The sequence below is a fragment of the Anomaloglossus baeobatrachus genome, chromosome 5, assembly GCF_048569485.1.
Source record: "Anomaloglossus baeobatrachus isolate aAnoBae1 chromosome 5, aAnoBae1.hap1, whole genome shotgun sequence".
Classification (NCBI taxonomy): Eukaryota; Metazoa; Chordata; class Amphibia; order Anura; family Aromobatidae; genus Anomaloglossus; species Anomaloglossus baeobatrachus.
In genome coordinates, this window is record NC_134357.1 from 75,929,120 (window position 1) to 75,939,891 (window position 10,772).

A 10,772-nucleotide genomic window follows, 5' to 3' on the forward strand; every position below is an offset into this window, starting at 1 on the left:
CTGACTTTGATCTAATGTGTTTAGGAGCCTTAAGGTACTGTCACACTTAGCGACGCACCAGCGATCTGACCTGGCAGGGATCGCTGGAGCTTCGCTACATGGTCGCTGGTGAGCTGTCAATCAGGCAGAGCTCCACAGCGATCAGAGATCGGCCACCAGCGATCTGTGTAACGACGCTGTGCTTGGTAACCATGGTACACATCGGGTTACTAAGCAAAGCGCTTTGCTTATAGTTACCCGATGTGTACCTTGGCTACATGTGCAGGGAGCCGGCTTCTAGAAGCTGCGGACGCTAGTAACCAAGGTAAATATCGGGTAACCAAGCAAAGTGCTTTGCATGGTTACCTGATGTGTACCTTGGTTACCAGCGCCGCAGAAGCCGGCTCCCTGCTTCCTGCACATTCAGATCGTTGCTCTCTCGCTGTCACACACAGCGATGTGTGCTTCACAGCGGGAGAGCAACGACCAAAAAAATGGTCCAGGACATTCAGCAACGACCGGCGACCTCACAGCAGGGGCCAGGTCATTGCTGGATGTCACACACCGCAACATCGCTAGCAAGATTGCTGTTGCGTCACAAAAACCGTGACTTAGCAGCGATGTCGCTTAGTGAGACGTAGCCTTTAGGGTAGAGTCACATGGCGGATAACTTCGACGCCAATCGGAACGCAATGCTAGAATTGGCTGGCGGCTCTTCCAATTGCAGCACGACAGTGTGTATTTCTATGCAACCAACACGCTGGGTCAGGCGAGCCACCGGCCAGGTGGAGCATTGCATTCGACGTTCCAGTTCTATGGCTCTGTGACTGTTCTCTTCAAGGGATGTTCTCTCTTCTCTTATTTTTTTTATATCCTATTGATGACGCATGACTCTACTGCCGCCACCCAGTCTTTATTGACCAAATAGCAGCACTGAGGTGGCATTGGCATGTGACTGCTGCAGAAAATCAAGGGCGTTAGAGGGTATATTATGTTTTGTATGAGTACAAAATTCCTTTATCAGCAAATGAACCGACTTGCTGGCTACATGTACATCAACTGAGGGTCACCCAAGAGGCATCATGTAAATTTCTGTCCTTTTAACATTTTCTTGGCGGTTATCGCCCATTTAAAGAACCTTTAACCCGCTATCAAAGTTAGAAATGGCACGTTACGGGTAATAAATGCTGATTACTGTCGTGGCCCTTCATTAGCTGTGCTGGAATGTGCATTCCTTCTCAAAACCTGCATACTGATGACACATAGCTTATTTCATGTTAGATCGTGCCAAAAAGAAGGGGGGAAAAAATGGTTCCCTCCAGTGCTTGGCAACAATGTGACCCTGTCATGATGATGTCACTTCTGGTAAATAGTATATAAAAATGTATCCTAAAAAATAACATGTGAGATACCGTTAATGAATGAGGCGCAGCAGATGGCCGCTTCTCCTGTGATATATTATAGAGGCCTGCTACATAAACAGTCTGCAAATTCCTCTGTAGGTCAATAATGAAGGCCGTTTATTTACACCCACCTATAGTGCTCAGCCTACGGCCGGTCCTGCCATGTCCTCGGTGCATATTGTAACAGCCTGTATTCTGCTCGTGGACTCACAGGACAATGGCCTAGATTTAATTTTCATCACTGTTATCCAGAGTTGATGAGCAATGGTTTGAAGGAGGACATTGCATTATTGCTTCATTGATGTATCAAATTGGGCAGATCACTGCTTCTATTTTAAAGCACCATTGCAGCGTATATACTCACTTTCTGTCAGCTTCACCTTTTACCGCTGGCGGTCCTGAGGCGACATCTTATGACTAGCTTCTGATTGGCTGGAAGTCGGAAGTTACGTCACAAGCTCTCAGTACAAATCTATGAGCGCCAGAACAAGGCCAAAAGAAGGCTCTCATAGAGTTGTATTGAGTTGTCACCACCAGTGGGCTCCATGAAACACTGGAGCAGCCAGCAGGTCACAAATCGCCAGGTCTGTGGCGATAACAGAAAAAGGCACAAACTGTAAAAAGCGCCATCTGCAGGAGATTAATATGGACACCTTAGTCTTTAAAGAGCACCAGTCGTTGCCATAAATATGGAAATGTGTTACCTGGTATAAATGCCACTGTCCTTACAAATGTTCCTGCGCCTCTTCATTCCTGATATATGGCCCCACCTTCCCTTTATGGAAATCTAGTCTATTTCTTCAAATGTAAGTCGTCCTTAACTCTTCTCCATCGAAGGCTTCTTGAGGACCATGCCCACTTGACTAAAAAAGATTTGATATACAGTTGAAACCAGAAGTTTGCATACACAATCTAGAAAGACACATCTGCAGGTTTTTCTCACTATCTGACATGAAATCAGAATAAACCTTTCCCGTTTTATAACAATTATAAACCAAAATTATTTATATTTGCCAAAAGCCAGAATAATGAGAGAGAGAATGTTGTAAGGCATTTTTATTACTTTCTGCAGTCAAAAGTTCACATAGACTTAATTAGTATTTGATACCATTGCCCTTAAAATGTATGACTTGGGTCAAACGTTTTGGATATCCTTCCACAAGCGTCTCACAATAGTTGGTAGGGATTTTGGCCCATTCCTCCTTACAGAACTGGTGAAACTGAGCCATGTTTGTAGTTCGTCTTGCTCGCACTGGCCTTTTCAGCTTTACTCATACATTTTCAAAAAGATTGAGATCAGGGCTTTGTGATGGCCACTCCAAAACATTGGCTTTGTTATCCTTAAGCCACTATGTAACCAGTTTGGCAGTATACTTTGGGTTATTGTCCATTTGGAAGACCCATTTCCGGACAAACTTTAAGTTCCTGGCTGAGTTCTTGAGATGTTGCCTTAGTATTGCCACATAGTCTTCTTTCCTCATGATACCATCTATTTTGTGAAGTGCACCAGTCCCTCCTGCAGCAAAACAACCCCACAACATGATGCTGCCACCACCGTGTTTCACAGTTGGGATGGTGTTCTTAGGCTTCAAAGCTTCTCCTTTTTTCCTCCAAACATAACGATGGTCATTATGGCCAAACAGTTCAATTTTAGTTTTGCTAGACCATATGACATGTCTTCAAAAATTAAGGTATTTGTTCCTGTGTGCATTTGCAAGCATTAATTTGGCTTTATGTTTCTTTTGGCGTAATGGCTTTTTCCTGACAGAGTGGCATTTCAGCCCATGTTGATACAGTACTCGTTTTACTGTGAATAATGACACAAACTTACCAGCTTCCTCCAGCATCTTCACAAGATCTTTTGCCTTTATTCTTGGGTTGATATGCACATGTCTGACCAAAGCATGTTCTTCTCTAGTACATAGAACCTGTCTCTTTCCTGAGGGATATAATGGCTGCACATTCCCATCATGTTTGTACTTACATATAATTGTTTGTACAGCTGAGCGAGGTATCTTCAGATATCTGGAAATTGAAAGGATGAACCAGACCTGTCGAGTTCACAATTCTTTTCCTGAGCTCTTAGCTGATTTCTTTTGTCTTTCACATGATGCTACACAAAGAAACAGTGTGTTTCAGGTGTGCATTAAAATACATCCACAAGTGTGCCACTAGCTAATTCAGATGTTGCCAATAAACCTATCAGAAGCTTCCAAAGACATGACCTCATCATATGGGCTGTCGCATATTGTTTAAACGTTTGACTGCAAAAAGTAATAAAAATGCCTTAAAACATTCTCTCTCTCTCTCATTATTCTGGCATTTGTCAAATATAAATAACTTTGGTTCCTACTTGACCTAAAACTGGAAAGGTTTATTCTGATTTCAAGTCAGATAGTGAGAAAAACATGCAGATGTGTCTTTTTAGATAGTGTATGTAAACTTCTGGTTTCAACTGTATATACAAGGAAGTGAATGTTGTATGTCTGTAACAGCAAAGACAACAAATTCAGCAAAACGTTGGCATTTACCGAAGGAAATTTTTTTTTTTTTACATGTTTATGGCAAGTGAAAGGTGCTTGGCATAGCGCAAAATGTGCCACAAAGGTTATTTGTGCAAAAATGTAGGTATTTTCTTTTCTTGAAAAATAGATGGGGGTTATCACAGTACAACAAGTTTACTATAAGGCTAAGACGTCATGGCGAATGTGACACGGCCATAGGGTGCTAGGTGTGGTTGTTGCATCGTGGCACAATACAAGTGAATGGAGTAGCATGGTGCCTCTTAGAGTATCGTGACAAGCATGTTTTTAAAAAAAATACAATGAGGACACTAATATTTTACAGGGGACATTTTACCATCTACAGAACAAAAGGGAGACATTATAAATTGTAAGGGGCACAATGGTGACATCATATGAGGCACTAAGAGGAGCGTGTGCCACAGACTATATGTCACAGGTGAGTCCTGGGTGACAGTCCTGTGGTTTCTGGCCATAGAAGGTCACAGCGTTTGGCTGCTCAAAATGCTCCCTGACTTTCTATTATTCCTGCTGTCAGTATTCAGTGTAGTAGGTATCTCCTGTGCTTCGTTTTTATCCTTTCCCCTTTAAGACCCAGCGAAGTTCCTCTTCTCTTCAGCTGCTAATCATCTGTATTTCCCCTTGGGTTCAAATACTCTCATTTTCCCTTTACTTGTGCTGGTGATATTGAGTTCATTCAAGCTCTGGTTGCAAGCAGGTGGCTTGCTTTTCCCTGTGCTATTGCTGCTGAAACGTTGCTGAACCCCTACATGGGTCATCTGTGGATAAGTAGTTCATGCATTTTCCCCAATGTGTCGGGCTTGTGTCTTTAGTGTTTAGTGGGGTTGACGAAGAGCTCATCCCACCCGTTCCCTATTTAGGGCACAGCATTAGGGATACCTATGGTCAGGTATCCGGCTCGGCACGTAGGTGCGGAACCTATCTAGGGTGGTGAGGGACCCCAGAGACCAGCGGTAGGTTTGGTCAGGGGTCACCATCTCCCTCTTCCCTTCCCTTCCCTTTCGCCATTCGCTTGGTACACCCCCAAACCTAGCGTGATACTATATAGTTAAAGGGACACATATGGCAGCAGCGGCTCAGTATTTGGGTATCAGCAGTATGAGGAGGTTGTGCAGGTTGGGAATAGAAGGGGATGGTGCTGGAAATGTGAGAAGTCAGATGTGTCTTTGCTGTCATCTCTACAGACAAGTATTGGTTGGAAGAAGTAGCTATAGCAGTCAGGGCCACATGGAAAAGATGGAAAAGAGAACGAATTCATAAGAAAAAACATCAGCTGTAAGTCACCAGTCCTGCAGAACATATAAGAGATTGCAGTACAGTTACAGATGGTATCTACGACTATATGGTCACCGTATGGCGGTAATATCTTTGTGTAGAGATTTATTTTTAAGTAACAGCGTTATCATCTGCTGAGGTTCTCCTGTACCCACTATAAGGGTGCCTCACCATAGCTGTAATCAGGGTGATCTAATTAGGGGCCAACTCAGATGTCTTTCCCACACCATGCTGAACCTCTAGATACGGATCTAGTCCAAGGATAGACCAAGTTCTGAAGCAGCAAATGATTGCTTCCTTGGATCTTGCCAGGTTTTGTTGCAGCATAAAACTGATATTTCTGAACCGTTATTTTATTTTAAAGGGACTCTGTTAGAAATCTCAGTCTGTGCTGACAAAGTACAGACACTCAGTGCATCATGGTGGGGCCTATCATAAATATACATCCTCCCACCTGCTTGTTTTCCACTTATCTCTTTCCTTCTCTGACTCTATGAAGCCAGGACTGTCAATCAAAGAAGGAGCAGGGGGAAATGGAGGGAAAACTAGTAGGTGGGAAGGTGTATGTAAATACTGGGTCCTGCTATGATGCCCTAGCGCCAGTTGTGACAATAGAGACCTCTCAAGGTGTCCTGCTGTGTATATATATATATATGTGTGTGTATATATATATATATATATATACACACACACACATACAGTGCCTACAAGTAGTATTCAACCCCCTGCAGATTTAGCAGGTTTGATAAGATGCAAATAAGTTAGAGCCTGCAAACTTCAAACAAGATCAGGATTTATTAACAGATGCATAAATCTTACAAACCAACAAGTTATGTTGCGCAGTTAAATTTTAATAAATTTTCAACATAAAAGTGTGGGTCAATTATTATTCAACCCCTAGGTTTAATATTTTGTGGAATAACCCTTGTTTGCAATTACAGCTAATAATCGTCTTTTATAAGACCTGATCAGGCCGGCACAGGTCTCTGGAGTTATCCTGGCCCACTCCTCCATGCAGATCTTCTCCAAGTTATCTAGGTTCTTTGGGTGTCTCATGTGGACTTTAATCTTGAGCTCCTTCTACAAGTTTTCAATTGGGTTAAGGTCAGGAGACTGACTAGGCCACTGCAACACCTTGTTTTTTTCCCTCTTGAACCAGGCCTTGGTTTTCTTGGCTGTGTGCTTTGGGTTGTTGTCTTGTTGGAAGATGAAATGACGACCCATCTTAAGATCCTTGATGGAGGAGCGGAGGTTCTTGGCCAAAATCTCCAGGTAGGCCGTGCTATCCATCTTCCCATGGATGCGGACCAGATGGCCAGGCCCCTTGGCTGAGAAACAGCCCCACAGCATGATGCTGCCACCACCATGCTTGACTGTAGGGATGGTATTCTTGGGGTCGTATGCAGTGCCATCCAGTCTCCAAACATCACGTGTGTGGTTGGCACCAAAGATCTCGATCTTGGTCTCATCAGACCAGAGAACCTTGAACCAGTCTGTCTCAGAGTCCTCCAAGTGATCATGATCAAACTGTAGACGAGCCTTGACATGACGCTTTGAAAGTAAAGGTACCTTTTGGGCTCGTCTGGAATGGAGACCATTGCGGTGGAGTACGTTACTTATGGTATTGACTGAAACCAATGTCCTCACTGCCATGAGATCTTCCTGGTGCTCCTTCCTTGTTGTCCTTGGGTTAGCCTTGACTCTTCGGACAAGCCTGGCCTCGGCACGGGTGGAAACTTTCAAAGACTGTCCAAGCCGTGGAAGGCTAACAGTAGTTCCATAAGCCTTCCACTTCCGGATGATGCTCCCAACAGTGGAGACAGGTAGGCCCAACTCCTTGGAAAGGGTTTTGTACCCCTTGCCAGCCTTGTGACCCTCCACGATCTTGTCTCTGATGGCCTTGGAATGCTCCTTTGTCTTTCTCATGTTGACCAAGTATGAGTGCTGTTCACAAATTTGGGGAGGGTCTTAATTAGTCAGAAAAGGCTGGAAAAAGATAATTAATCCAAACATGTGAAGCTCATTGTTCTTTGTGCCTGAAATACTTCTTAATACTTTAGGGGAACCAAACAGAATTCTTGTGGTTTGAGGGGTTGAATAATAAATGACCCTCTGAATAAATTTTTCACAATTTAAAAAAAAAAAAAAATTAAAAAAGAAATAACATTCTTTTTTGTTGCAGTGCATTTCACACTTCCAGGCTGATCTACAGTCCAAATGTCACAATGCCAAGTATATATATATATATATATATATATATATATATATATATATATATATATATATATATATATATATATATATATATATATATATATATATATATATATATATATATATATAATATTCTCTCTCTCCAGAGGAAGAAAGCGGGTCGCACTCCGTAGCAATCTTAATGTTCCGTCTTTTTATTTCATATCACATACAGGTTACATGCGGTAGGGGAGGTGAGGCGTGCCATACAACGCCGGCTATGGAGTGCGACCCTCTTTCTTCCTCTGGATAATTTTGTGATATCTTCACCAAGTCTGCACCCGGATCTCATCCATATACATTGGAGATTGTTCACAATGGCATGGTAACACGTGGAGCGGGCGGTGCACCGGGACTTCTTACACTCCATTATATATATATATATATATATATATATATATATAATTTTACAGATCCATGTATCTCCATGGTTACAAAGTTAGTGTATTTAGATCCTGCAGCTATTTATTACACGGTCAGGGCCTGCATCATCATCTGGGCCACCGGGGGAACCCATGCGCAGTCGGCAGGGGTAGTGAGGTATTCTGCGGCCCTGTTACAATTTCTTGGGACCGCAGCGCTTGGGCCGGCAGCATCACTTTCCTGGCTGCTGCCTTTTAAATCGGCACTTGCACGCAGCGGTCACGGAAGCAGAAACAAATGAAGCGGAGTCGCAGCGCCAGTGTCCTACCAGTGCATCGCAATATGTCCCCTCCACCCCAGTGCTGTATACCCCTCAGAGCTGTATGTCCCCCAATCCCAGTGCTTTGTCCCCCACCCCAGTGCTCTATACACCCCCAGTGTACATCCCTCACCCTAGTGCTGTATACCCCCCAGAATTGTATGTCCCCCCCCCCCCACTGCAGTGCTGTATACCCCCCAGAATTGTATGTCCCCAAACTCCAGTGCTTTATCCCCCCAGTGATGCCTGTCACCACCCACCCCAGTGCTGTATACACCCAGAGCTGTATGTCCCCCCACCCCAGTGCTATATACCCCCAGAGCTGTATGCCCCCCTAGAGTTGTATGTTCCTCCACCCCAGAGCGGAATACCCCCCTCTAGAGCTGTGCCCCCCATTGCTGTATGCCCCCCTCCCCAGTAATGTGTATGCCCCCCAGTAATGTGTATGTACCCAGCCTCTCGTGTGATGTATATACAGCAGTGTCAATGTGCACTGTGTGTGGACATCTCTGTTAATGACGGCCACCAATCAGCAAGGCATAGCCACATGCCTGGGAGGCGCTGGACGGGAGAGAAGCGGACAGATGAGTGAGGCGGCTCCTGGCTTTCCCATATTAAAATTATAAATGTTTTTCTGAATTTCTCTTTACATATGTATATGTACGTATGCTTGTATGTGTACATATATGTGTGCACATGTATGCGTGTGGATGGGGCCCACAAAAACCTGGAGCCGGCCCTGTCCATGGTCTACTCTTTTTGGTAAACTGCAAATGAGTGGAGAATGGAAGGGAAAAATGCCTGACTACTGGATCCAACAAAGTTCATAAAAGCTGTATCCTCAAACTGTGTAATATTTTAAATCCAGATAATTCTCAAAGCAAACTTACTTTTTTTATTCTTATTTGTAAAATAGAACATTAGATGCAGATGTGCATATACCTCCTATAACCTAGGCTGGCCCTCAAACTAGGGGACCATAGCAATCCCTAATCTGTAATCAGAGTTACCTCTGAAGGTGAGGATGTTTGAGCTGCCTTCCTGGCTCTTTTCCCAGCCAGCCCCGATCTTATACCCCCAGCCAATAGAAATAGACAAACAGGGGAACCCTAAACGCTATGGCTACGTCCGCACGTGTGCTTTTTTCCTGCGTTTTGGCTGCGTTTAAAACTGCACTGTGTCAATGACAAAATGCATGCATTGTGCTTCCCCAGCAAAGTCTGAGAAGTCACAAAATTCCATGCGCACGTTGCTTTTTTTTTTTTGAGGCAGCGTTTTGTTTGTCAAATATTTGTCAAAATCGTTGCCTAAAAAAAAGCAGCAAGTAATTTCTTCAGTGCGTTTTTGTTGCATTTTCCACCCTTTGAAATGAATGAGCAGCCGCCCGGAATTGCCGCATCCATTAGATGTGACAGTCCTGGGACCTTACCCGATTCTTCCCGAATTGCCTTGGTGCATTGGCAATCGGGGCAATAAGGAGTTAATGGCAGCCCATAGCTGCCACTAAGTCCTAGGTTAATCATGGCAGGCGTCTATGAGACACCCCCCATGATTAACCTGTAAGTGAAAGAAAATAAACACATACACCCGAAAAATCCTTTATTTGCAATAAAGGACAAAAAAAACACCCCCTTTCACCACTTTATTAATCCCCAAACACCCCTCTAGGTCCGAAGTAATCCTCAGGAGGTCCCACAACGCTTTCATCTCTACTACATCGGAAGCTGACCGCGAGCGGCCATAGAGCATGACCACTAGCTGTGAGCTCCACAGAGCAACTTAAGTGAGTCGCGCTATCAGTGGTGACATCACTCAGGTTATCCGCGGCCACAGGTGGCGTCCTCCCCCAGTGACAGCAAATCACCTGAGTGACTGAAGTGAGTCGCGCTATCAGCGGTGCCCTCACTCAGGTGATTTGCAGTCTTTGGTGGAGGAGTTCAGCTATCGTTGTGGGTAACCTGAGTGACTGCACCGATGATCACGCGGCTCACTTCAGTCACTTAGGTGATTTGCGGCCGCAGGTGAGTCCTTCACTTGTGATCGCAAATCAAGCCGAGACAGACAGCCGCACAATGAAAGTGAACTCGGATGAAGCTTTGACGTCACTGCTGCAGACCTGCACTACCGCCTGGGTCCTGGCACTGATCTCAGAGGTTCATCCGAGTTCATGACAGCAGACAGAGACAGAGCAGTGCGATGACAGTGAAGTCGGGTGAAGTTATCAGAGTTTATTCTCAGCGTGCGGCTCTGTCTACTGTCAGCGGGCAGTCATGCTCTACGGGACAGGGATGTAGCAGAGCTGAATCGCCGTGGGACCGCACTGTCAAAAATGCATCCAAAATGCATCCAAAACACATGGATGCATTTTTTTTGACAAATCAAGAATGCTGCGTGCAGACATACCCTGTCTCTACACACACACACACACACACACACACACACACACACACACACACACACACACACACACACACACACACACACACACACACACACACACACACACGTAAAAGACAATAAGAGGAAAATAAGAGCAACAAAGCAACACAATCACCAGCAAGACTGGACACAACAGCACACAGACTCACACAGCAATAAACTATAGTCAATGTGAGAAAGCAGATTCCACCATCTTAA